Source organism: Perognathus longimembris, chromosome 2, assembly GCF_023159225.1.
Source record: "Perognathus longimembris pacificus isolate PPM17 chromosome 2, ASM2315922v1, whole genome shotgun sequence".
NCBI lineage: Eukaryota > Metazoa > Chordata > Mammalia > Rodentia > Heteromyidae > Perognathus > Perognathus longimembris.
In genome coordinates this window covers 108,155,653-108,182,533 of record NC_063162.1, presented here as the reverse complement: position 1 = coordinate 108,182,533, position 26,881 = coordinate 108,155,653, and the positions used below count along the sequence as shown (strand labels likewise).

The following is a 26,881-nucleotide window of genomic DNA, read 5'->3' as shown; positions in this document are numbered from 1 at the left end:
GTCCTAATCAATGACACATGCAGAAACCCTCCTGATGCCAAAATTGTCCACAACTTCTTGTCAGAGTTGTATAAAACTTAAAGTGCACTCAGAGGAAGTATCACATCTATTTTCCTGGAAGTTGGTGCTTCTATGTTACTGGTAAAAAAATAAAATAAAATGACTTCAATATAAAGCACGTTTGAAATTTCCACAGTTTTTACAGATTGTTTTCAAATATGATACCAAAAAAAACCATACAGAGCCACATTTGAAGTTCATTTGGAAGAATCACCATGTTATTGCTGACTCAAAAAACTCCGTTGATTAAAAAGTGAGAGATTGTGTGTGTGTGTGTGTGTGTGTGTGTGTTGAATTTATGAGTATTTTGTATGTGTATGTTTTCTTTCCCAGACAACAAAAACTACCACATAGGCATAAGATTTCTTCCTGCCATTCTCTTTCCTTCCCTTCCATTGTTTCCTTTCTTGGATTTGAGACCAGGATTTCATGCTTGCTAGGGAGACACTGTACTTCTGATCTTTTTTCTTTTTTTCTTTTTTTTGCCAGTCCTGGGGCTTGAACTCAGGGCCTTAGCACTGTCCCTGACTTCTTTTTGCTAAAGGCTAGCTAGCACTCTACCACTTGAGCCACAGTGCCTTCTGGCTTTTTCTATATATGTGGTGCTGATGACTTGAACCCAGAGCTTCATGTATAGGAGGCAAGTACTCTAACACTAGGCCATATTGGGCACCTCTTTTTGCTATGGTTATTTTTTGATATAGCGTCTAGGGTTTCAGTTTTTGATGAGATTAACCTGGACTATGATTCTCCTATCTACAATTTCCATCCATAGCTGGGTGAATGGTATATTTCACCATGCAACAGCTCTTTTCTCTTGAGGTAGAGTCTCACCTTTTATGCTCAGTCCCACAGACTTTTATGCTCAGGCTGGCCTAGAAATATAGCTTCTCATGTATTCAGGATGGGGTGTATCTGTCTCTACACACAGGTGTTGATTGAGGTAAAGGTCTTGAAAAAATTTTCCCCATTTTTCTAAGCCATTAGAAACATGATTCTCCCTAACTCTACCTCCATAGAACCTAGAATAGCAAGAATGAGCCATTGGCACTGGGGCAGGTATATAATTCCTTATTAGGAACATCATTGTATATCCTAGCAACCAAATGAATTTCAGTTTATTATCAAGTTTTAATTTGTAAGAAAGTGTTATTTATTATTTATAATGCAAGGGACTTTCTTGAATTGTATGACATGGTATTTCTCTATGTAGTATAATTGTTTGCAAGTGGAAATAGAAATGAAGTTTCAATCATATCTCCATCCATACTTTTAAAAGCATAGATAGTTGGAAAATGACTTTACATGTAACATGAATTTCTAAGATTGGTAACAGCTATGAGTTTTAAATCTAACAAGTCAGTGCAATATCATTTGTATTTATTCATTCAATACATAATTATTTACCACTATGTGGCAGATGCTTTTAAAAATTAAACACATAGGGGCTGGGAATATGGCCTAGTGGCAAGAGTGCTTGCCTTGTATACATGAAGCCCTGGGTTCAATTCCTCAGCACCACATATATAGAAAAAGGCCGGAAGTGGCACTGTGGCTCAAGTGGCAGAGTGCTAACCCTGAGCAAAAAGAAGCCAGGGACAGTGCTCAGGCCCTGAGTTCAAGCCCCAAGACTGGCAAAAAAAAAAAAAAATTAAACACATTATAATCCAGAACATTTTTATGAAAAAAAGATAGATGAGAAAAATAAGTATGAGAAAGAAGTAAATTATTCAGTAATTTTGGCAATGATAACGTCTAACACCCACTGTGTAGGATAATGGAATTCAACATAAATGGGAAAGGGCAGGATAGTGTATTACCTTGATACCCAGGCAGGCCTCACTAACAGCATAAGGTCTCAGCAAGACTTGAAGGAGGTGAGACTTATTTAAAGACATAGCTGTAAAAAGAACATTCATGGCAGAGTATAGAGTCAGAAAAAGGGCCAAACACATGTGAAAGCATATGTAGTGTCATTCAGGAATATATCAGGGGAAAGTGAGAGACTGATGGGGGTTGGGGTCCCTGAAGAGAAGTAACTTGAAAATTCTGCTTTATGAGATGCCTTCTACATGTTTGGGTTCAATGTCTCCCTGAATTAGGTTGGACTATGTGTCCAAACTCACTTTAAGTGCTACCTAACCTTTGTCTGGCTTACCTTTTCTTATTCTTTTCCTTGAGGTGGTGTTTTGCACTGTAATTTCAGCTAAAGTACATCTGTGTGTGTGTGAGAGAGAGAGAGAGGGAGAGAGATTGAGAGAGAGAGATTGAGAGTGAGAGCGAGAGAGTATACAGAAGCTCCATAGCATAAAGTAAGTATGTAAGTAGCTAGAGTCTATAAGTAATCGGCCTGCAAAATGTTTTCACAAAGTACCATTGGTGCTCGGAATCTGTTCTCCTTCACATCCCCATTCTTCTGCTGTGTCTTGAGAGAACAGTCAGATATCCCCAGACTTTGACTCTTGGCCTCCTAATGAAAGAATTCCTGTCCTACTTTTGGCTATTTGGATCCTATGCCCTGAATTCTTGCACCTCTTGAGAAACTGATTTCAATGATGTTATGAGAAGTCTCATCCCTTGCCAAAGCTTCCCTACCATCTTTATTCTCTGATGCTTCCCAGATGTGGCTACTCCAGGTCTCTCCTGAATCTAACATTATTCTATAGAATGATACACTTGCACATCCACAGATTAGAAGCACGCTCAGACTCAAGATAGCTAAATAAATGCACACACTCCTTTCTTCAAACACATTTCTTCTTGTCCTGTATCAGCAAATATCAGTTCCAAATTCCATTGTCTCAGTGTGGGCCTAGGGCACTATTACTGATGACTATTTTATACCCTCATAACACCAATAGTTTTTTTTCTTTACAGCTTTCTTCTTTACAACATAAAGCTTCCTAAAATTACTCCAGTGTCACAAAATCAAATTTTGTGCAATTATAATAGTTTTATTCCATGTAATGTGAAACAAATAAAAATGTTAATTTAAGACCTTTCAGATGAAGGTTTGAGGACAGCAAGGTCAGAAATGTCCTAGAGACTCCATCTTCAAATAATCACCAAAATTCTGGACTGGAGGCCTGGGTTAAGTGGTAGATCTCAAGGTGTGAGCGTGAACATTGGCGCGCACACACACACACACACAGACATTTCAGGAGATCTTATTTACCATTTCTAAGACAATGTAAATGTATATTTAATAGTATAACCTTCTTTGCCTAATTTAGAAGTAACTACAATTTTAATAAATATAGTGGTGATTTTTTTTCAAAAACGTATTTCATATAAACCTTTAGTATTCTGAGTCAGTGAAGTTTTCAGTCATTTGGAATGAAAGAGATAGAATATCTCCCTCATCTTCCACATACACACCAATTTAGCAGTGCTGCAAGTAATCACATATGAATTTAATGAACATAATTAGCATGCAAAATGTTAATGAAAGTGTATTGGTTACACTCAGAGACAATCAATATTTCATTATGAGAAAAGCAGAGATGCCTTCACATATAAACCTATCATAGATCAGTTCTTAAATGTTAAAAAATATTGTGTGTTCCTTTAATTATTTACGGCCCATAAAAAGTCACACCCAAGAAGGATAATGTGCAGTAGGTGATATTTTCTTACAATGCCTCTTTCCATTTACTACATGCTTGGCCTTTCCAGACTCCTTTCTAGCTCCTCAGGATTAAAAGGAAAGGACTGATGTTTATTTATGGCCTCCTTGCCTGCAGCTGTCTCAGGAGAGTGAATCAGGAAAGCCAGAGGCAAGGCCAATAAGATTTGGTTAATCAGCTTTCCTCCTTTGGCATAGACATCCATCCAGTTTTATTGCTAGATGTGTTACTTCCTTTCCCAAATGACTTCTCCTTTCCCTGAGAAAAGTCTCTCCACGTTGTGGGATTCAGATCTTACTTCCACCCTAACCCTTCCTCCTCTTTTTCCAAACTGAAAAGAACCTGGGGGCGCTCTGGGGCCTAACTTTTCTTTCAGTTGGTCTTGAGGTTGGAACTTGGACTGGGCACTGACCCTGAGCTCTTTTTGCTCAAAGCTAGAGCTCTACCACTTTGAGCCATATCACCACATCTGGTTTTCTTGTGGTTAACTGGAGATAAGAGTCTCACAGACTTTCCTTCCTGGGTTGGTTTTGTGCTATGATTGTCAGATCTCAGCCTTCTGAGTAGCTAGGATTATACAGGCATGAGCCACCAGCACCCAGCAGATTCTACCTTTTTAAATCCCTGTCTTGAACTCCCATTTTAGGTAAACTTGTTCCTAGTGTTTCCATCATACTATTTCCTACTGAGCACTTTTGGTTATATTCAAACCCAGCTCCGTCACTGCTGTTCGCCCCTACCTGGAATCACTTACTCCCGCCAGGAGTGCATAAAGAAGGCTTCCTCCAAGTCCCAACTTTTTTTTCTTCCAACCTTGTCTAATGCAACCAATGAAAACCTTATTTTCTCCTCCATAAAACAGTAATACTTCCATTAGAACAGTGCAGAATTTGTGCTATATTGCACTATGCTAATACTTTCCCTTGGGGATTATGTAACTGAGGACCATATTAATTCACTCAGAACATTTCTTTTTAAATAGAATTTTCTCCATTTAATTGAATGGAAGAAAGACTTCTCTGCTCTTATTTTAAAATTAGATGTACACAGGATTCTCTGAACAATTTCACCCCCTCTGTTGCATTCCTTTGATTCTCCTCCATTTTCTCTTTTGCTTGAAACATTTGATGAACTATATGTATATGTGTATGTATATATATACATATATGTACAAGCATCTATGCCCATAGAGATACATAATATTTTCTACTCTTTTTAACCCCTTACATTCCACTGTCCTTCTCCTTGTCCCTTCTAATCTCCCAAGCAATCTCCTTTTTATACTCTTCTCTTATTGCTATTGTTTTCACTTGAGGCCTAGATTTCTCATGTGGGCATAAACATTCAATCAATATCTGGATTTTTGAGGACAGCTTATAGGCAAACAATTCTCACATGAAGTACAAATGGCAAATAAACACATAAAGAGACAGGGTCAACATCTCTAGCCATAAAGAATAAAAATCAAAACTACATTGACATCTGTGTGACAATGGTTTACACCTATAATACTAGATATTCAAGAGACTGAAATTTGGAGGATGTAGTTCAAAGCCCATCTGGGCTGATAAGTCTGCAAGACCTTCTTTTCAAATAACCAGGAAAATGCCAGATAAGCAAGCAAGCCAAACGAATGTGATGCCCTAATTTATAATCTTGGTACTGACAAAAAGTAAAGGCAAAACAAAAACAGACATACAAACAAACCAAAAGCACTACACTGAGTTTCCATCTTATCTTGAAATAAAATAGTTACCATCAAGAAAACAAATAATTTTTGGTGGGAATGTAAACTAATTTAAATGTAATAGAAATCACTATGGAGGTTCACCAAAAAAGTAAAAATACCTAGTTTTCAGTTGAGTTCATCTACAATCCTAGCTCCCTTGGAGGGTGGGAGCTGAAGGATTTTGAGCCAATGCTAGCCCTAGCAGAAAGTTTGTGAGGCTCATTCTTGACATGTAGGTAGGTGTGGGGCCCAGTCATCTTAACCTACACGAGAGAATGAGATTGTGAACATTGTGGCTCCAGGACATCCCAGGCAGAAATATTTGAGGGATTCCATTTTCAAAGACTAAAGTTGGATGAGGTTGTAAGATCCTGTCATCCTAGCAACAACAGGAAGTCTAAAGTAGGTGGAAGGAGGCTCAGACACTCAGGCAAGAAGCAAGACTTATTGTAAAAATAACCAGTGAGAAAGAGAACTGGAGTCATGAGTTAGCAGCAGAGTGCCAGCCTAGCAAGCATAACACCCTAAGCTCAAACTCCAGTACCACCAATTCTACATAATCCATAGATAAAAGTATAGTATGTATAGTATAGTAAGTATAAGTATAGTATGGTATAGATATAAGTAGGTAAAGATATATAACTAGTATGCTATAATGTACATATATCACATATATGTTTTATATATATATATATGGAGTTTAATTTAGTTATAAAGAACAGATTTGTTTCATTTTCAGAAAGATGTGTGGATTGGAGATCACGATATGAAGGAAAATAAGTCAAGGCTGCTTTTATTTTTAAATTAAAAAAAGGAAGCCCAGACATCCTAAATGAGCTAATAAGAGTTTTCTGGAGATATAGTTGCAAAGCTAGTCTTTCACAGACAGTGTCCTGTGCTACCTATCCTGCCAGAATGGTGACAGCTAATACCCACAGGACATACCATGTAGCAGGGAATGTTGTAAATATTTTAATACACTTCATTTTATTCTAACACAATTGCAGTAGGAGTTTTAATGTCTCATAGATTTAAACACAGCATAGACACATACATTCAGTTGCCCAAGACTATACACATAATATGGATTTAAAGTTAAGCATACGAGTTTGACACTCGACCTCCAATTCTTAACGGAATAAAGGGATTTGTATTTTAAAAGCACACAGCAGAAAAAGGCACTTTGAAGAATGTCTCTTTAGAATGTCACTTTAAATGTCTCTAATGACATTCTATACTCTCTGCCACATTTAAAGACTTGTCTCCCTGAGTGGGAAGGAAAAGGCCTCCCTTCAGAGCTCTGGAGATCATTTAAAGATACCACACCTCTTGCTTTAAGGGCTTGCATGATGGAATATGTGTATTTTTTGCCTGAGTGAGTTCAGACTACATAATATTGGCCACCTTGAATTTATGCTCCTCTGTAAAAGTCAACATGAGTTTCTGGCTATAAATTTGTCATGCTTAACTAATGAGCAAAATTGTGTTCTCTGTCAGTGTTTCATTTAAGTTCATGTGACCTCATTTGTTAGCACATGAGTATTTATAGTTGTGAGAAACACACAAAACCCTTAGAGACTTCTCCCTACTCAGAAAATCAAGGAAGAGGTAGACTCAAGAGTTGGTAAAAGAAAAGTTACATCTTTTACCATAAAATAAATAGTGTGTGTGTTAAATAGTGTGTGTGTGTGTGTGTGTGTATGTGTGTGTGCTTTGATACTGGGGCTTGAACACTGGACCACCTGCTCTTTCTTAGCTTTCTTTGATCAGGGCTGATGCTCTACCAGTTGAACCATGCCTTGTTTCAAGCTTCTTCTTATTTTATTATTTTCTTATTTGAAGATAAGAATCTCTAGGGTTTGTCTGCCCAGGCTGGCTCTGAACCAAGATCCTCAGATCCTACCCTCCTGGGTAGCTATGTTGAGAAGCATAAACCACAAGCACTCAGAATTTATGTGCAGGGCTACTTGATCAGTTTCATTCACTGCCTTAGATGCAAAGCTTCCAATGAGAGCTGGCTCAAACCTAGGCTTCATTATATCTCTGATTTATACATGATGCTACTGTCTTTATTTGCTTATTCTACTATCCTAGCGCCTGGGACACCTCAAGCTCTGTTTTAGGAGCTAAGGGGGTACTAACATGGCAGTGAAGATCTGGGGACAATCTAATGAAGAATACAAATAGATGAACTGGGCAATTCCGGTGTTTGATACATCTCTATGAACTAATAGTTCTTGAAAGTTTTATCCTCAAGACCCACTGGAATTCTTAAGAGCTACTATGTACATTTAAGAACACCTTTTTTTTTTTTTTTTGGTGAGCAGGACAGGGGCTATATTTGTTAAATGTTTTAACATTTAACATAGAAGTTAAAACTGCAAACAAATTTAAATATTACTTAAAACAACCATAAATTGATATTTTTATTTATAATATATAAATTAATGAATCCTAAAACTTTAAAACAAATTATTAATGAAAAGAGATGAGGTTTTACAAAGAAGAAAGACCCAACTCTAGCATAGAAAACAAGAAGCAAAGAAGACCCAAAGCAGGTCCTTGAGAAATCTGAGACTCTTTAAAGAGAACACTGCGGAAGGGATGAAAAGAACTAGGGAAAGGGGTTTAAACTGTGGTCAGAGAGCAGACGGAGTCTCACTGCACAGGGCAGAGGTCATAAATCAGTGGTTTGTGATCTGGACATCATTCTTACAACTTATTCAGTTTGTTCTGAGTTTGTCTACACCGTGCTTTTTGTTGCTTTTTCTCAATGACAATGATGATGATCCTTGAATCAACTTTTTAAATGTTCTGCATAAACACCTAGATTGTCCTACACAAATTACAAAATTGGGTAGCATTAGGTCCAGGGTGAATAAAGTGCAGTCCCTGCTGTGTGGAGTTTGCCATGATCTCCTTTCAGAGCTGTGGTGACCAAAGTGGAAGCAGTTCACCCAGGCCTAATTCACCACCTGAACTTCCTTATCCACAGGAAGGCTTTATGTGAGAGGTAAAAGTAGCTTTTAATTCTAATACCAAATTAATGAGTCATGGTATCAATCACAGGTATATATTCTTATTTTTGCAGAAATGCAACTTCATTTATTTATTTATTTATTTATTTATTTATTTTTGATGGGGCAAGAACCGTCTCTGGCCTATCATGAGCTTTGGTCTGGCTTCTGCCATTCACCAGCTGATACCCACACGCACCCTCCCAATTTTACCTTTTTCAAGTCCAAAAGTCTGGAGATAAACCATGACCAGAACTTCCTTAGGCATTTACTGTACTCCTGGTTTACATAAATAATTTAATCAGTGTGGTGGTGTTTCTCAGTTAAGAGCATTCACACCAATTAGCAAATTCCTTACGGGGCTGAACTCTCTTCAGTTCTTTTCTCTTAGTACTTACTGAAGCTAAGAAAGTCTCTTGGATCCACAGTGCTCTTCAGTATTTACAATTACAGAGATGCTTCCCACCCATTTCCTGAGCTCTTAGAGTCCCTTGTAGGTTGATGGATCCCGAGAGAGAGACCTTTGAGGCATTATTAGTTATATCCATGTATTGCTTAAAAGACTCTGACAAATTGCTCTTCTCTCTCTCTCTCCTCTTTTATCCTCCTCCTCTTCCTCTTCTTGTTCCCTTCTCTCTCTCTCGTATCATACTCTCTGTTATCAGTATAGCATATCTCACATACACAGGAAATGATAACTGTGTCTGCATAACTGAAAATTAGAAAAAAGTGACATTTTTTATGTCTTCTCTACTACAGACTGCATAGAAGTATTCATAATTTTTAGTAATAATGTTTTCAGCACTCTTAAAATCATTTCAGATATTATTGGTGAGAAAGGTATGGCTAATCAGTATTTTTACATATGTATAAATGTTCTGGTGATCTATGTTTTAGAAACTTTAACATTTCAGATTTGAAAAAATTTTTAGTATGTTGTTTCCCCTATCTCCACATGAGCTTACAACCAAGCTCCACAAGTAGGTGGGGTGTTCTGAAGATGAAAGACAACAAGGGGTGGGGGGGGGGGGAGGCTGGGAATGTGGGAATGTGGCAATGTGGCCTAGAGGTAAAGTACTTATGTAGCATTCAATGAAGCCCTGGGCTTGATTACTCAGCACCACACACATAGAAAAAGCCGGAAGTGGTGCTGTGGCTCAAGTGGTAAAGTGCTAGCCTTGAACAAAAGGAATCCAGGGACAATACTCAGGCCCTGAGTTCAAGCCCTAGGACTGGCAAAAAGATAGAACGACAACATGGGAGGAATATACAGATTCAGACTAGAAACTCAAAATAGCCATCTTGGTTTAGGTTTCCAATACTACCCCCCTCGTTTTTCCAAATAATTTCTCTGTGCCTCATATACCCCATTTTTTCAGTGAATAAGAATATCTAGTTTATGTATTGTTTTAAAGATCAGGGAGCTTTTGTGATGTCTTTCAGTTGTGTAACAAAATATAACTGAGCATTGAGTAACGATTTAGCAAATAAAATATAACTGGGATTATTCTCCAACCAATAATGTTTCTGGAAAATCACTCAGTCATTGACAATCTCCCTCCACAGGATGAATGAAAACCCTTTGGTAATGTCTAAAGTGACCAACAAAGTTCCAACAATGTTGTTTTTTTTTTTTTCAATTTGTTTGACAATGTGATCTATCACTTGTCAAGTTCTTAAATAGTGTAAAAATCATTGTCATTGAAGGAAATATACTTCTAGTCTCAAATTCTTTCTTTGTTTTTAAAACTGCTCACAGCAGTTATATTTAGGATCATGCCAAACTGGACCCAAGAGGTTGTATTAAGTTGCATCGTGGTGGTACTGACATTCAGCTTGGACCCATAGATTCTGAGGACAGTCCGGGTGGCATCTGTCAGGTTAAATGATCACCTGTTAGCACTCAGTGACATACATTGATGTAGATTACTTCCTGACATTGTATTGTTTGCTCCAGAGCCAACTTTGCAAAATGTGCAGTAATTAGATTTATCTTAGAAATAAGCCATAGATTATGAACATAGATTGATAAAATATATGTATAAAGAAGCACAGGAAGCAAGCATAAGCCACTTGTAATTAAATTGCAAACTTTCTTCACAATAGAAACTATATACTCTAACAAAGGCCCTCATCAATTATCTGTGACATTTGTTAGTTGTGCCTACTGAATTCTTCTTCAAATTTGGAATGCTTTTTGCTTTTCTCCTTCAACTGCCAAGCTCTTTCTAACTCAACAGTCTCTAGCATTGGCAGAAAGACTCCTTTCAACTCAAAGATTATATTTTTAAATCATATAAGGGTTGATATGTACTATAATTTCAATTACCACACATTCCTTCAATCTATCTTCTCTGTAGTCAGGATGTTTGGTGAGGATGCAAACTAATGTTTGAGACAGTATATTAACTTTCTTCCTCATTTAATAGAATTATTAGTTGACAGATGGGACAAAACAAAATATATTTACCCTGCATCATTGTTTATATTTCAAATTGAAGTCAATGTTTATATGAATTTAGTGATTATATAACTAAAGACTTTTCCATCTAGTGTTTTGTTTTGTACTTATAAGAAAATTATGAAGTGTCACATGCCTCTGATCCGGCCTTCAAGAGGCTGAGGTGGGAGAACGGCAACTTCTAGTCCAGCATGGGGTACATAGGTGATCTTGTCTCAGAAATAAAATAAAACTAAAACTAAATGTAAACACACACATAGACACACAAAAACCGAGAGAGAGAGAGAGAGAGAGAAAGAGAGAGGGAGAGAGAGAGAGAGAGAGAGAGAGAGAGAGAGAGAGAGAGAGAGAGAGAGAGAAAATAGATAGTTTTATTCAGTCATTAAGAAGAATGAAATTTCTGGGCACCAGTGGCTGAAATCTGAGGATCATGATTCAAGCAAGCCCTGGCAGGAAAGTCTGTGAGACACTTAGATCTCCAATTAAACACCAGAAAACAAGAAGGGTAGCTCAAAGTGGTAGCCAAAAGTGATAAAGCACTAGCCTTGAAGGAAAATGTTTAAGGACAGCACCCAGGCCCTGAGTTCAAGCCTCACAACTGACAAAAAAAGGAAGAAACAAAAATGTCTTATGCTCAAAATTGGGAGGACTAGACAACAACCTGTTAAGTGAAATATGCCAGTGTGCAAGAGACAGCTCTCACTAATAACTTTCTTCAATTCTCTTTTGAAGTGTACGAGGTTAATTTATGCTGTGTGAGGTTAGATGCAGTGTGGTTGGGAGCAATATGACTAGAATGGGAAAATCTCTCAATAGGTTCTGTGAGATGAAGTCTCGCTCTTACCTTCAATAAACTACTCAAAGAAATTGGAACTGGTGCTGTCTAAAGTGGTAGAGCACTCGCAAAAGAAGCTCAGGGACAGCACCAGAAAAAAAAAAATCAAGGGAGGTAGCTAGGGAGCCTCAGAGAAGAAAGATGTCTTTTCTGGTCTTGGGACTGACTCAAGTCAAACACTTTCCTTGTTTTTATTATGATGGAGAAGTCTCAAATGCTACCTGAAGTTCAGATTGGCCTAAAGACAGGTGCACCTTGATCTCTAAAGTGATCAGGACAATGAGATAGCTGCCACTATTTTTAAATTGTAGAATTTCAAAATGAAATATAACTTGTCTATTACTACTGAAAATTTTAGCAATTAGAGCATGACAAGTCCTGCCATCAGGAACAATGTCCACTCCCTTGAGAGCATGTGCTTTTTGTGGTTTCTACTCTTCTTTCCTTTCCCTGCCATCTTCCTGACATCAAGATCATGGCACATTTCATATATCTGGCAATGACTTATGTTGTCTTCTGACTTGCTTGACTGATTTCCATTTAATAGTTGTTCTCAGGCTGGGAATATGGCCTAGTGGCAAGAGTGCTTGCCTCATATACATGAAGCCCTGCGTTCTATTCCTCAGCACCACATATATAGAAAAGGCCAGAAGTAACACTGTGGCTTAAGTGGTAGAGTGGTACCCTTGAGCAAAAAGAAGCCTAGGACAGTGCTCAGGCCCTGAGTTCAAGCTCCAGGACTGGCAAAAAAAAAAAAATAGTTGTTCTCAAACAGTATAGAGTGCTTTCCTCCCATGATTTTTTTCACAAGAACTTCAGTGTGTGTGTATGTGTGTGTGTGTGTGTGTGTGTGAAAAAATGTTAAGCTTGCTGTCAGTTCTGCTACTCTGTGTCACTTTTTGTTCTAGTTTTCACCAGTATGGCCTGTCTGCCCTCTGGACTAACAATTCACAAAAAATTCACACAGCACTGGAGAAAACAAAAGCAGCAAACATGGAAGAATCAGCAACACAGCCCAGAAAAATGTGAGGTTAAGTTTAGCTTCCCAATGTTGCTTGCTAGTGATTATCACATTGTAGTACCTTGAAATAGTAGTATCTTATATAGTAAGGGTACCACCAAAGTAAGAAGAAATTTGAAATATGTACTTTGACATAAATATATTTTCTGTTTATTCTGAAAGATTTATTTTCTTTGTTTCACATATCTTACACAACTATTAAAATCCAGTAATTATTATCAACACTGATATTCATAATATGACTATCATACTATGTCATACTATGACTATCACATTGCACATTACATTGTTGATTTTGTTGCATCTCATTGATTAAACACTAAATTCTTCCCAAGCAGAGATTTCTGAACAGATATTTCACCTGATTCTTCCCTAGAATTCTCTCTCTTTTTTTTTTTTTTTGCTTATTTGGAACCAGCTCAACTTCCTGCTCATGTTTCTATAATTTCACTCTCTCAGTACTCTGCGTTTTCTCTACCCATTCTCAGTCAGCAAATTTGTTGACTTGTAAACTGAAGAGGCTTAAGAGTTGAGTTTTGTGAGAAGTTCATATTCTTGTTTAACTTTTCCACCAGAAAAACCTTATGGGAAACACGGTGTCTGTAGAAGTAAAGTTGTTCCATGTATTATCAATGCCTCATGTATGTGTGGAGAGGGGGAGGAGGAGGGGGTGATTTTAACAATGAGTTATTGAGTTGTACACAGCATGAGGATGAAGTTCCCTCAACACAAAGTTAGTGTTTGCTTCTCCAGAATGTTCTGGCAACCTTCAGTGAAAGCAGACACCTCCCTCAGCTGCCGGAGCACCTTTCCTGAGGTCTGACTAAAAAAAAACACACAGCCTCCATCACAGCACAATAATAAACCTGGCACTACTAAGGTGGCATCACTTAAGGAAATATACTGTGGGAAACAACTAGAAATAAAACTGAGTACGTTTAGAGTTGATTCTCATTATTTATTAAGTTAGGGCACTAATTTAGTAAAATTAGTGTGGCTTTCACCAGACAACTGGATTTCCTTGAATTTCAAGGTTGACCATCATTTATGGAGAAGACATTGCCTTCCACTAGGGAATTTTTCTCAGGACTGAGCACTAACATGGAGTTCTAGTGGGCAAGTTACTTATCTTCTATATAAAGGTTAGAAGGCATTTTATGTAGCTTAGATGTAGAGACAATATGTGTACAGAATAGAATAAAACTAATTTTGTGTGAGCATAGTAATTCTGAAGTTTCACGGAAGGTGATGATAGTTTTTCTCCAATTTTTCCTCCTACATTTTGTGCAGTTTTCTTTACATATTTTTTCCTAACCACTAGATAATTAAAAACATCTTTAGAATCAACAATCCTTGCATCATTAAATTAAGTATGATTCTAATCTCCCCAAAAAGAAAAAAGAAGACACACTGTTGAATGCAGCATTTTACTATTAGAGTCTAGTATAGAAGTTGAAAAATAAGACATACTCAAAAATTCTCTTTGACAGTATGAATATGCTGCAAATTCAATGATATTTACAGTTTATGACATTTGAGATCAGCTTTCTAAAGCCTCTCACTATTTAAATTTTCAACTATAGAATGTGAGTGAACAAAGCTGGGCTTTGTTTTAAATCTGGCTTTTTATATGTTTCACTTGATATGTTGCCATCACTACTTCTTTAAAAATGTTATATAGACATACAATGCAGTCATTGCTAAAACTTGATATTCTCTTCCAACTTCAAAGCAAGGTCTAGACTAATTATTGCAAGTAAGCATATGACATCATGCTGTTAAATGCCAAGCTTAGCCAAAACTTATGTTATTAGAAATGACTGAATTATATTCTTCTGGATATATAAGATTTCAGAAAACGCTGATGTTAAAGCAGGTGTTCTTTAGATATAGAAATACACATTATGTTGGTATATTATAATATTCTGTCTAAAGGTAGATATTTTAATGGTTTCTAGATAATCATTTATGATTTTAAAAGTGGATTTTTTTCTGCACCGAAAAACAAAGAACATTTTCCATGGACCTGTATTCACCATCTGTCCACTAGTGCCCTGGTCAGCAAACAAAATGGCCAAGGAATGCTTTCATCAGCTTGCGTGCATTTTCATGTGTTTGGTCAACTGGATAAAATCCTTTGTTCATCCACTAAAAATCCATACTATTTCATTCAGTGTGCCTTTGATTTAAAGTCTCCCACAAAACCATGTCAAAGTTACTAGCACTAAACAAACAAATACCAGTGAAAGAGGAAATGTAGAAAATTGGCATGGCAGGTACCTACTTAGGAAACGCACTCACCAAGTTGCAGGTCCCCCCAAACAGAATTCTTCACACCCCACAACACCTATTTTAATGGCATTATTTAATGCCGTGAACCAAGTAGGCCAACAAAGGCTCATGTGGGTGGCCTGGTCTTTAGTGTTCCTCCCCTCTGATTGAATGAACTTGCCTGTTTGGTTTCTGACACTGAAGGAAGAGTAATGGCTCAGGACCCTTGACCTCTGTGGTTTTGGATCTGAAACTTCTACTCTGGGTTTCTGCCAGTTAATCTTAGATCTTGCTCACTGATTAAGATTGTTCTAATGCTATTTAATGGAAATAGGGTAATTCCTGTAACCCTTCAGTGCATGAGTTTTGCCATGTGAAGTCAAGTTTCTCTTTTCATTGAATCAATTTTATATCTAGGGCCTCCTGTTAGCAGAAATACACCAGAGATTACCCCTGGAATGTAATTACAGTAGAGATAGTGATGTTTTTTGGGATAGCAATAACTTAAAATTTGAATAAAGAAGTAGAAAGTAGTTAGCTTTGAGGGGAATATTCATAATCCTTTTTAAAAATGTATTATTACACACTTCTCAATGAGACAGTGGTCTTAGTTCTTGCCATAAAAACTAAGCAGTAGTTAGTGTCTCATAGGATACAGAGACTTACTGCTGAATAATAAGTTGAAAATAAATGCCATAATTTCCATGCACTTATTGATCACTCCAGTAAAACATGTCAATATAAGATAAAAGGATTCAGTGTAAACAGAAATTTACAAAGAAATTTACATTTTATACTTACCAATGAAGAACATTTTTACCGAGTTTAAATATGAGTTCATATCCCCATAGATGAGATAGTTTTGAAGCTCCATTATATAAAACATAAATTGTGTGTCTGGCTTACATACAAAGGAACTCCTGAAACAGATGTGAGAGGTGTTGGAGATTTCTAAATTTGAGTGTAGTTTAGAAATATTTTCTGTGCCAACCATAAAGCAGGAGTCTTCAGTTCTTCTAACCAAATAAGGGCCCATGAATGATGTCGAGAGCAGCTCACTGTCCAGGAAATCCAGGAAACCGTTTAGTGAAGTCTGTAAACAGGTACAAACAATGCGTTACTAAGCTTGGAAGTGTGTGCCTCCAAAGTTGTTATCCAAGAAAAAACACTCCTTTTCCCCATCCTCCTATCCCCCACCCTCCCACAATGAGATTGTACTGCATTTAAATCTGCCTTTTGGCTGTCTTCATTTACAACATAAGACATTCAGTTCTTGTGACCATGAAGCACTAAGCAGGAGTTTGAGTCCCAAGCCTGGCTTGAGAGGAAAGGTTTTCTTTAGCCTATGTAAGTCACTCTGTCCACCCACCTGAGGCTTGAAGCAAATTTTCAGGGTGAACTTGGAAATGGCAAGGCAGAAAAGGTAGACTGTCATGGGAGCTTGTAAGATGATTCTCCAAAATTACCCAAATCCTGAGACAATCACACTGAAATCGCATAAGAACTTTGTTCTAGCTATTGAAAGCTATGATTAAGCATTGAGCAAAAATGCCTAAATCTGTATTTGTATACATAAAAACCACGACCCACATTCATTTTTATAGTAAAAATAGATATGTTTCTCTCTCTTTCTCTCTCTCTCTCACACACACACAGAATTTCTGGAACTTTTGTCATTCTGTTTTTGTCAAAGTAATGTACAGAGGGGTTACAGTGACATACGTAAGGTAGTAAGTACATTTCTTATCAAACTTTTTACCTCTTCCTGCATTTTTCTCCCATCTGCCCCCCTCTCCAGTTCCCTTCCCACCCTCATCTAACTTGTACAGTTGGTTTACAGCATATTGTCTTGTAAAGTATGACAATTGCATTGGTTCACCTTTTACCCTTTCTCTTTCCATTTTGGCATTCCCCTTCCCTAGTTCTGCTAAACGTACATACAATATCCAGTGTGCCTAAGTCAGTTACAGTGACATCAGGGGTAAAACCATGGGGAAGAAAGACAAAAGAACAAGGCATAATTTCATAGGGTACATTGGAAATAACAACAATAACTTATCACTTAAAATTGTATGATGAATACTTGTCTCAAGACAAAGTTTTAGAAAATACATTTCAAATGATGGGAAAAGGTAAAAGAGAAGAAGCAAAAGCTTGAAAAGCTAAAAATGAGATAGTTTGGGGGCTTTCAGGAAGGAGAAAACTACATCCCTGCTGCATCTCTTCTGCATATATCTTTATGGTTCCTTCTGTGCTACATGGCGAGGAGTCAAGGATGCTTGCTTGAATTTACAGAGTAAAGCCTTGCTTCCTCCTCATGCTAAGAATCCTAAAATAAGAGGGTATTAGAATGCAAATGAGAACACATCTGTTCATGAAATTGGAGGTTACCTGGACTGAAGGACATTTGGTCTACTGAATCACCCCAGGACCTCAGAGAGGACACCAGCTAATGACAACCCCTATATACACCTAGCAGCTTCATGGCATGAGTGAATCCTCTTAGAACTCACACTTCTTGTTCAGTTTCTCTTAGGCATACTTTGGATGGTCTTTTCATTTCAGGCAGCCTTCTTTGACCATTTGTGATTTGAAAATACCACCAGCTAATGTCAATTCTTTTACTTAATAGTTTCTTCATCAGTAATAACAGCAGTAATAATTACTATGATTATAACTATTATGACTTCCTTTTCAAAATGTCTGTAGTGATGTGAATTTGCAACCAAAAATTCCAGTCGTCAACTGTCTGAAAAGTAGTGCTCTCATTTTCTGTGTATTATACTCAGAGGTGTCTCAGATGTGGATTCTATGTGCAAATGTGTATGACTAAAGATTTTCCTTAAGGTCTAGCGTGTAGTCTTCAGTTAAATCAGGTAGAATCCCACAGGCAAAGATTTTTGTTGTATTATGATACATCTATGTTCCTCCATTATGCCTGAGTATCACTGAAAAATTTATATAAAGCATGTATTCCTGGTCAAGATGGAGTATTAAGTCCACCATATTTTCATATTTTCAGCCAGCTCCTTGAGCACAAGGCATGCAGCACATGATTTACCTAAGAAAAAATGTATGAGATAATATATTTTGTTATAACATTTTTCCAGAATTAAAATCTATCTTCACAATGTTCTTTTGCTTATTAATCCTTTAAACTCTGAGCATTAATTCTATACATTGTAAGCATAAAGCACAATAAGCATATTTTCAGGATGATTTCTTCTTCTGACCTATTTTTCCCCAACTATTGGAAGATTGTGTGTTCTTTACAAATCTCTGTCCTGCAGGATTTCTCACTGTTACTTTGAGTCAATCTACTTTGGCTAATCTTCCCTCCCAGATTAACATTTTGTTACATCACAATTAATTCATGTTCTTTTACCTGGATTTTCAAGTATGGATATATTATGTCTTAGATGTAGGCATACATTACCTGCCACACACACACAAGGAACAGATAGAAAATAACAAATGCCCCAAAATGCAGCTTTCAAGGGTCATTTTGAAAATTCAGAGACTCTCAATCTATTGTTACCATGACACGGTTATGAAATCAGGTGTTTTGTTTCTTTTGTTTTTTTAATTTCCCCTACTTAGTTCTGCTGAGCTCTCTGGGAAATAAAAATAAGTTTAAATAAATTCTAAATTTTGTTTAGCTACATTTAATGAGAAATATCCTTTGCTAATTTGTGAGAGTTTTAAAGGCTGCTATCTGATTACAAGCAATCCAGATAGCCAGCTCCTTGTTCACCTCTTTCCAAAATATAAGAAATGTGTTCCTAGTCTTTTATCTTCTGCATAAATGCAAAATAGCAAGGCTGCTAAGTATATGGCAAATCTAGTTAAAACAGCATGAGTGATTGCAGAATGTTTATTTTTTGAGAGAGCTTCTTGTAGAAGTGAAACCTAAACACAAGCTGAAACTAATGTTACAATGGAATACTTCAAATATGGTAATTTATTGAATTTGAATCCCCATCCCTTTTTCTTGGACTTACTACAAATTGTGGTGTATTCACATCCTGTTGGATTTACTTCAGTCTTTAAGCCTGTAATTAAGAGTAGGGCTCCAGTGAGACTTCCCTGTGAGCCAGGCTTGATTCTGCTGGGACTGTGAGCAAGTCATGGAAATATCTGTGTCTCAATGGCCCCAACTATACACTAGGATAAAGTCATCCTCACAAATAAGGCAATTCATCATCCATCATAGTCTCTCAAGTATGGTCCCTGAAAACATCATTTGTCATGAAATTTTCATTACCTGTTCACACTTGGAAAGATCCTATTTTGGATGATAAATTAGTCTCTTATATAGTGATTGTAAAGACTAAATAGTATGATTCATAGTTAGAAAAGGACTACTAATTATCAGTACAAAGTTATTATATTTCTTTTTTTAATTTGCCAGTCCTGGGGCTTGAACTCAGGGCCTGAGCACTGTCCCTGGCTTCATTTTGCTAAAGTTTAGCACTCTGCCAATTTGAGCCACAGTGCCATTTCTGGCCTTTTCTATATATGTGATGCTGAGGAATCAAACCTAGGGCTTCATGTATACAAGGCAAGCACTCTTGCCACTAGGCCATATTCCCAGCCCCTTATTTGTTATAATTCTACTAAAATGCAGCAGAACTGACATGGGAGAACCCAAAAAGGTGCATTTGCCCTTTCTCCCTCCAGCAGGATAGCATGATCATCTGCAAAAACTCTGACAAAGTCTTATCAATTTTGAAACACTAATGTAAAAAGTATAAAAAAGAGAAAATAGTGTTGTTGACAAAAATACTTGTGTTGTTGATTTTTCACGTAGATAATTGGGGTAAATAATAGTTTAATGTTCTAGTCATAATCTAACTGAGTTTAAATGTTTGATAAATACCTTTATAATGATATAAAAATGTAGATGTCAACTCATGGTGCAACGATATTTAATTCAAGGGGTTACATCCCAATAACCCACTGGTCATTGAAAATTACTTACATCAGAAAATACATTGAAAGCTGGGCTCTGGTGGCTCATGCCTGTAATTCTAGCTACACAGAAGGCTGAGATCTGTGGATTGCACCCAAACAGAACAGTCTAAGAGACTCTTATCTCTAATTTACCACCAGAGAACTGGAAGTGATGTTGTGTTAGAGTGCTAACATTAAGGAAAAGAGCTTAGAGACAGTGCCCAGGCCTTGAGTTCAAGCCCCCCAAATCTCTCTCTCTCTCTCTCTCTCTCTCTCTCTCTCTCTCTCTCCCTCCCTCCCTCCATGTCTCTCACTGTTTCTATATATACATATATATGCATATTTATTTATTTGTTTATTTATTTTGCCAGTCCTGGGCCTTGGACTCAGGGCCTGAGCACTGTCCCTGGCTTCCTTTTGCTCAAGGCTAGCACTCTGCCACTTGAGCCACAGCGCCACCTCTGGCCATTTTCTGTATATGTGGTGCTGGGGAATCAAACCCAAGGCTTCATGTATATGAGGAAAGCGCTCTTGCCACTAGGCCATATCCCCAGCCCCATATATGCATATTTAATAGGCAAAACTGTTGATTATTATAGATTATAAACAAATCTTAAACACTTTCAGAACACTCGTATTAAATTACAGTTAAAATCACGTTACTTATACCTCTTTATTTTATAATAAAGTATTGAACATTATTAAACATAATATACTGTGGAATACAGTATCATATATTTATTGTGAGGTTCATGTGGTGATTGGAGTTACAGTATGGTGCCATATAACCTTAGCCCAGGAATATATTATAATATATTATAATTCAGTTTCTAGAAAAAGTGTGTATCTGAGAAATGGTAAGCAAGAGAATTGTAGGGAGCGATGAGCTGTATTGACAATCCTTGGGGACTCTTGCACACTGATTGCTTTAGCCCTACCCAAGAACCCTGGCTTTAGTAAGAAAACAAAAGCAAACAGGTTCACTTCTGACCCAGAATAGAGCCTCAGAGCTCATGTCCAAGTTAAGGCTGTACTAAATTGGGTAGTAAATGTGGTGTTCACTATCACACTCCAGAAAGTACAGTATAGGAAAATTGCCACTCTCCAACAATGCTCAGGTAGAGGAGCAGTAGATCTCCTTCTTATCTACACTCATAAGCCAAATTTTTGCCCAATTTGCTATGGATTTGTTCTGAGGGTCACCCTGGCAAAGGACACATGGAAACAGTTGACTTTTTCTTTATTTTCTTTGACAGCATGCTTTTTGTTTCTGTACAATCTTCCAGAATACTAATACTTCTACCAAATATTTTCCTGAAAACATGCAACCTATTTTTCAGGATCATGTGGGATAATCACATCATATGAATCAGAGCCCAACAATGGCTTAAACATTACAGCTGAATTTTCACTATGGAGATTATAATAAAGTTTATTTCTTATCACTGAGAGATTATCAGAAAGGAATCTCAGTATGTTTTGAAGAGATGTGTGGATAACATGTGACACTTTCTACCACACTATCTTGTCTATATGATCAGGGATTATACTGTAATCGGATGGAGTTAGGCAAAGTAGATGTATGTGAGTGTCTTGATTCCCCCAGGTACTTTTCTTAGATTCCCCAACCAGGGGATGAAAGGGCACATGTGCCTCTGTAGTGCCAGAATGGTCATAAAATGTTGCTTTCGAGCACCACTGGACCCGTCCATTGTGTTGCTGCTAGTCGCCTGAGTAGATGTGTATAAGAGTCCTAACTTGGCAGTTATTGAAGACAAAGAGTTTCACAGGAGTGGAAAAGCAAACTTGAACAAACTATACTTGTTAATGATCCTTAACCTTTTGTCATGATCAAATTAAGGTGAATTATTTTACTGTTATCAGTTTGGAGGTATAAATAGAACTAAAATGAACATTGCCTTCTCTGTGAAAATGGACCACATTTTAGACAAACCTATTGAAATTTCTTTCTGTAATAGCAGATTTTGTCAAAATCTTTTCTTTAGTGTGTCACTTGGCTTCCTTCAGGGCCATTTTGTGCCTTGATTGTTCCTTTTTATGTGTGCTGTGTTCTGGCTCCCTTACCTATCACAATGCATTTTCCACTCCACCTCCAATTGTCCTTCTCAGCTGCTGCTACTGTTCAGTCATCTCTCTCCACAGGATTCTCAGTGCTTGTGGCTATCAGCATGGAAAGGTAGGCTGAATAATGGTCCTGTGAAAGATGTCCTCATTTACAGCATGCAATCTGTAAATGTGAGCTTTTAGATGAAGTTGAATCTACAGATATGAATAAACTTCAGCTCTTGAGATAGATAACTTATTCTGGCTGACCAGATGAGCCCCAAATACATCCACAAACACCATTAGAGAAGTTTAGAGCCTGGCATAGAATGAAAGGAACAGCAAAAACAAAAACACCAGGACCAAACAAGGATAAACTAAAGTAAGTCAAGAAATTATCAGAAGTTTCAAGGGACAAGAAACAGATTTTCCCTACAGACTCCCACAGCAATGTCACCTCTATTTCAGCCCAGTGCACTGATCTTCCGGCATTCACAAGTGCAAGAGAAGGACTTTCTCTGATTTTCAAGGTGCAAGGCTTGTGGTGTTTGTTTATACAACCACAGGGGGGAAAAAAGAATACCAACTCAAAATTTATATACTCTTTCTTAAAAGAAAATGTGGTTATCAAGTGAAGTCCAAGATATAGAAAGAATGCAAGCATTGTCAGCATGGATAAGTTACCAAGTGAGTTAACACAAAGTCCATATTTGGGTAACTACCACTCAGGTGAGCAAATTCTATCGGTTTCCCCTTTGGATCCTCAAAACTATGCCACACCCCACCCCTTCTCATGGATGTAATCACTGTCTTGAATAAGTTTCTATCTGTGAACTGAATTGTGTATTTTTGCTTATTCTTAGCTTGAGTTTTTAATATATTATGTATATTTTTTTAGTTGCTGAGAAATAACAAGATAAGGAAAACATAATAATTTGTTTAGGCCCTCTCCACTTGGTAGACAGTTATGTTTCCATTTGAGAGTATCAGGGATAAAACTGCTATGAACATCCTTTTCATGTGTATGCTGGTACTGTGGCTTGAACTCCGGACATCATAACCTTTCTTGGCTTTCTTGCATGTAACTGGCACTCTACCACTTGAGACATGCTCCCATCCAGCATTTTTCTTATTAATTAAGATAGAGTATTCACATACCTTCTATGAAGTCTGTCTTTGAATCATGATCTTCCAGGTCTTGGCTTCCCGAGTAATAAAAATTACAGGTTTGAGCCACAAGTCCCTTGCTGCTATGTACATTTTTCCTGTGAATCTCTTATGAAAGATATGCTATTATATACCATTTAGTACTATCTACCTTTAACAAAATGTATTTGTCTTTATGTGATTTTATTATACATGAAGATGATATCTTGATACAGACCATCCATTAGAAGAGAAAATATTATGGCTTTAAAAATGAGTGGAAGTATTTTGTCAGGGTAATAATTTTTTCTTTTTATATTTCTATTCAGCAAAAGCATCAAAATTCATTAATTGCCATCATTACTAAATGTTAATGTTATGACTTCTGTGGTTTGAAATGCACAGTAAAAAGGCTGATTATAAGTGGTGTACATTTAAGACTACATAAATCTTCCAGTATTCTTTTTTCTTGCAAAACAGTGACGATTACTGAGGAAGATTAAGTCATTATGTAGTTATGGCAGAATTAGGTAGACGTTAAAGGCTAAATTTAGAAGCGTAGCTGCCAAATGATGTTCTATATGACATTCAAGAGCTGGATTAAAAGGCAGTGAAATCTCTTGCATTAAGAAACATGTGTTGTTGGTGTGAAACATGCTGAGAGAGAGAGAGAGAGAGGTGATATGGATTTGTGGGTGATCTTCTTCTCTCCCTATTCGAAAGATTGTTCTGTTTCAAGAGAAGGCTTTGAGATCTTAAAAATGACGAAGTTTCTTGATCTAAATTGTGCAAGAAAATCAACAGTCATTAGAAATTGAAAAATAAAATCACGGGCTGAAAAATGACTACTTTGTATACAATCCAGAGCTGTAAAAAACACTGGTATTAAAATGAGATTTAAAGAAGGATGTAGAGGGGCTGGGGATATGGCCTAGTGGCAAGAGTGCTTGCCTTGTATACATGAAGCCCTGGGTTCGATTCCCCAGCACCACATATACATAAAATGACCAGAAGTGGCGCTGTGGCTCAAGTGGCAGAGTGCTATCCCTGAACAAAAAGAAGCCAGGGACAGTGCTCAGGCCCTGAGTCCAAGCACCAGGACTGGCCAAAATAAGTAAATAAACAAATAAAGAAGGATGTAGAAAAAAGTATGTACAATTTGAAGAACAGTTGGGACCCCGCAGGCCCTGAGTTCAAGCCATAGGACTTGCAAAAAAAAAAAAAGAAAGAAAGAAAAAGAGGAAGACTAAAAAGCATATAGTAATAATAAATTCTGAAAAAAAAGTCATATTGGGATAAGTTTAAAGGTGGTTTTAGAAATTCTTAAAATCAGAAATCAAACCTAAAGCCACAAAGAATTTAGTGAATCATAAACTCCTCATGCAGTAATGCTAAAATTGAGGCTGATAGGCTATTCAGAGTATCAGACAGTGGTGGTAAATACAAGAGTGTTATTGTGCCTCTCTGTCCAGTGTGGGCATCCAGTAGCTCCCATGAGGCTGGTTCAGTAAATCTTGTGTAATGTTTTCACTTCTTAGTATGAGAAGACTTCCCTTTCTTACACCCTCCTAATTCTGGAAAGCAATTGTAAGTCAAATATTCAAATGATATTTGAATCAGTTTAAACAATTTTCATTATACACTTAATCTTTGTGCTGGGTAGTATCTAAGATGAATAATAACTTAAGAAAATTTGATGTTGTGTAAACTTTTGCTGAATTTCCCAAAACTTCAGAAGAAAAGCAAAGTAGTGTTTTGGAGGATAGTGATTGTTTTGTCAGATAATTTTAGTAAAAAATAAAATCATCGGGCTGGGGATATGGCCTAGTGGCAAGAGTGCTTGCCTCATATATATGAGGCCCTGGGTTCAATTCCCCAGCACCACATATACAGAAAATGGCCAGAAGTGGCGCTGTGGCTCAAGTGGCAGAGTGCTAGCCTTGAGCAAAAAGAAGCCAGGGACAGTGCTCAGGCCCTGAGTTCAAGCCCCAGGACTGGCCAAAAAAAAAAAAAAGAAAAAATAAATAAATAAAATCATCAAACATTAGCTCATAAATGTATATCTCCAAAAAATAGTATATTAGCCACATATTGGTATTAATTGTACCACAAACTACAAAACACTTGAAATGAGTTTGAATTTTAGTATCAAATGTATTGCCAAGGCCTTGAAGATTGGGAAGTGCTAGGCTGATCTTGGCAATGGTCTTGGGTAAAGTATCTAGGTTGGGATGTTCAACAGTTAGAGCTGAACCCCTCTCCCCCGCCAAATAAATGTTTCTGCCATGTGCTCTTTTTATTTTTTTTTAAGAATTTACTTAGCATATATACAGTAGGATTGAAAAACACAGGTATGCTAAGAGGAAACAAAAGGAGGCAAAGTCCCTCAGGCTGAAGAAGCTCTCATTCTCTACCAATATTTGGAGAACATGCATACCTACAAGTACACACGTGCACTCTTCAGGTATCCCAAAATTCATCACTAGCTTTCTACATCTTTGTTCACAAAAAAATAAGATCCAATAAGTAGGACTATTCTTGATATTAAATGAGAAAGTGCTTAAAAGCTGTTCTTAGAAAAACATATAGATACTTAGTATACTCTTCCAAGGAATCAGGTACTGTGGGTGGTAGGTTAAAGTAGGCAGTCTGGCTAAAGACTCTGAAAGCTGTTGCTTTTCTCATCATTTTATGCAGAATTGCAGTAATTCTGATGAAATGCAATCATATTTTTGCTAGAGTTTTGAAGTGTCATACCTATTTTTATTGATAGTACTTTAATAAAAACTTGACATTAATGAAATAGGGTGTTTTTTATTTATTAAGATTCACTAGAAAACCGAGTAATGTCCTAAAGCTAGTGCACAGACAAAACATTAGTATTCTGTTTAAAAGTGGAACTCTGGTCTTGGCATGGGGTCTACTAGCTATGCGTGACAGCTACTACTATAATGTCTCTACTTCCATGGGTGCTTTACACTTCTTTTATCATTCGATGAGCACAATAGTTCCAGGAGACAGGAATTATTTTCCCATCATTAAGGTGAGGACACTTCGGCACCAATATTGAAGTAACTTGCCTAAAGCCATATAGCTAATCAGATGTACTGCCACGATTTGATGGTAGATTTCTCTTCAAAAGCAAAACTTTGTTCCAGTAAAATGGACTAGGTTTAACCCCACCCCCACCCCCCACCTTCCCTTCCAAAAAGTTATGCTTTAATTATCTGTAATTTTTGTTGTTGCTTTTAAACTGATTTGGGGACTTGTTCTCAATTTAAGCTATTTTTTCTTTTGGATATTAAAAGATAATCTTTTGTTATGTTTGCACTTATTATTTACAAAGTATCAAGCTTACAAAAAACAAATTATAGAAATACAACTTGGAAGTCTCTTTGATGAAAAGGAACCAAGGACAGATACTTAAATAGAAACCTGTGTACCCATACTTCTAGTATTTGGTATAGGAAAGCCTGTTTGATTTAATCTCACTGAATCCTTAAATTGTTTAATTTAAAAAATTCCCTTGAATAGCGTCATCCTAGCTATCTACATCTATCATTATGGTTAAGAGTAAGTTTTGAGATTCACAGATAAACGTGAATATAAGTAAATGGAATAAAACTTCCTTCCATTAAAAAATAATTTGTCTTTGTTCATTGACACTCAGATCAATTTTCACTTTCTATGGCTTGTCT

At 37.0% G+C, this 26,881-nt stretch overlaps 1 protein-coding gene and 1 long non-coding RNA gene across 2 annotated transcripts in view; both read left to right on the top strand.

Annotated features, from left to right (window-relative positions):
- Positions 1–26,881, top strand: part of Sema3c (semaphorin 3C) — a 140,166-nt gene that overhangs the window by 35,345 nt on the left and 77,940 nt on the right. The gene's annotated exons all lie outside the window — the stretch shown is intronic.
- Positions 24,856–25,759, top strand: LOC125346952. Its single transcript, XR_007210074.1, has 2 exons — positions 24,856–24,973; positions 25,199–25,759. It is a non-coding gene; the product is annotated as an uncharacterized LOC125346952 (long non-coding RNA).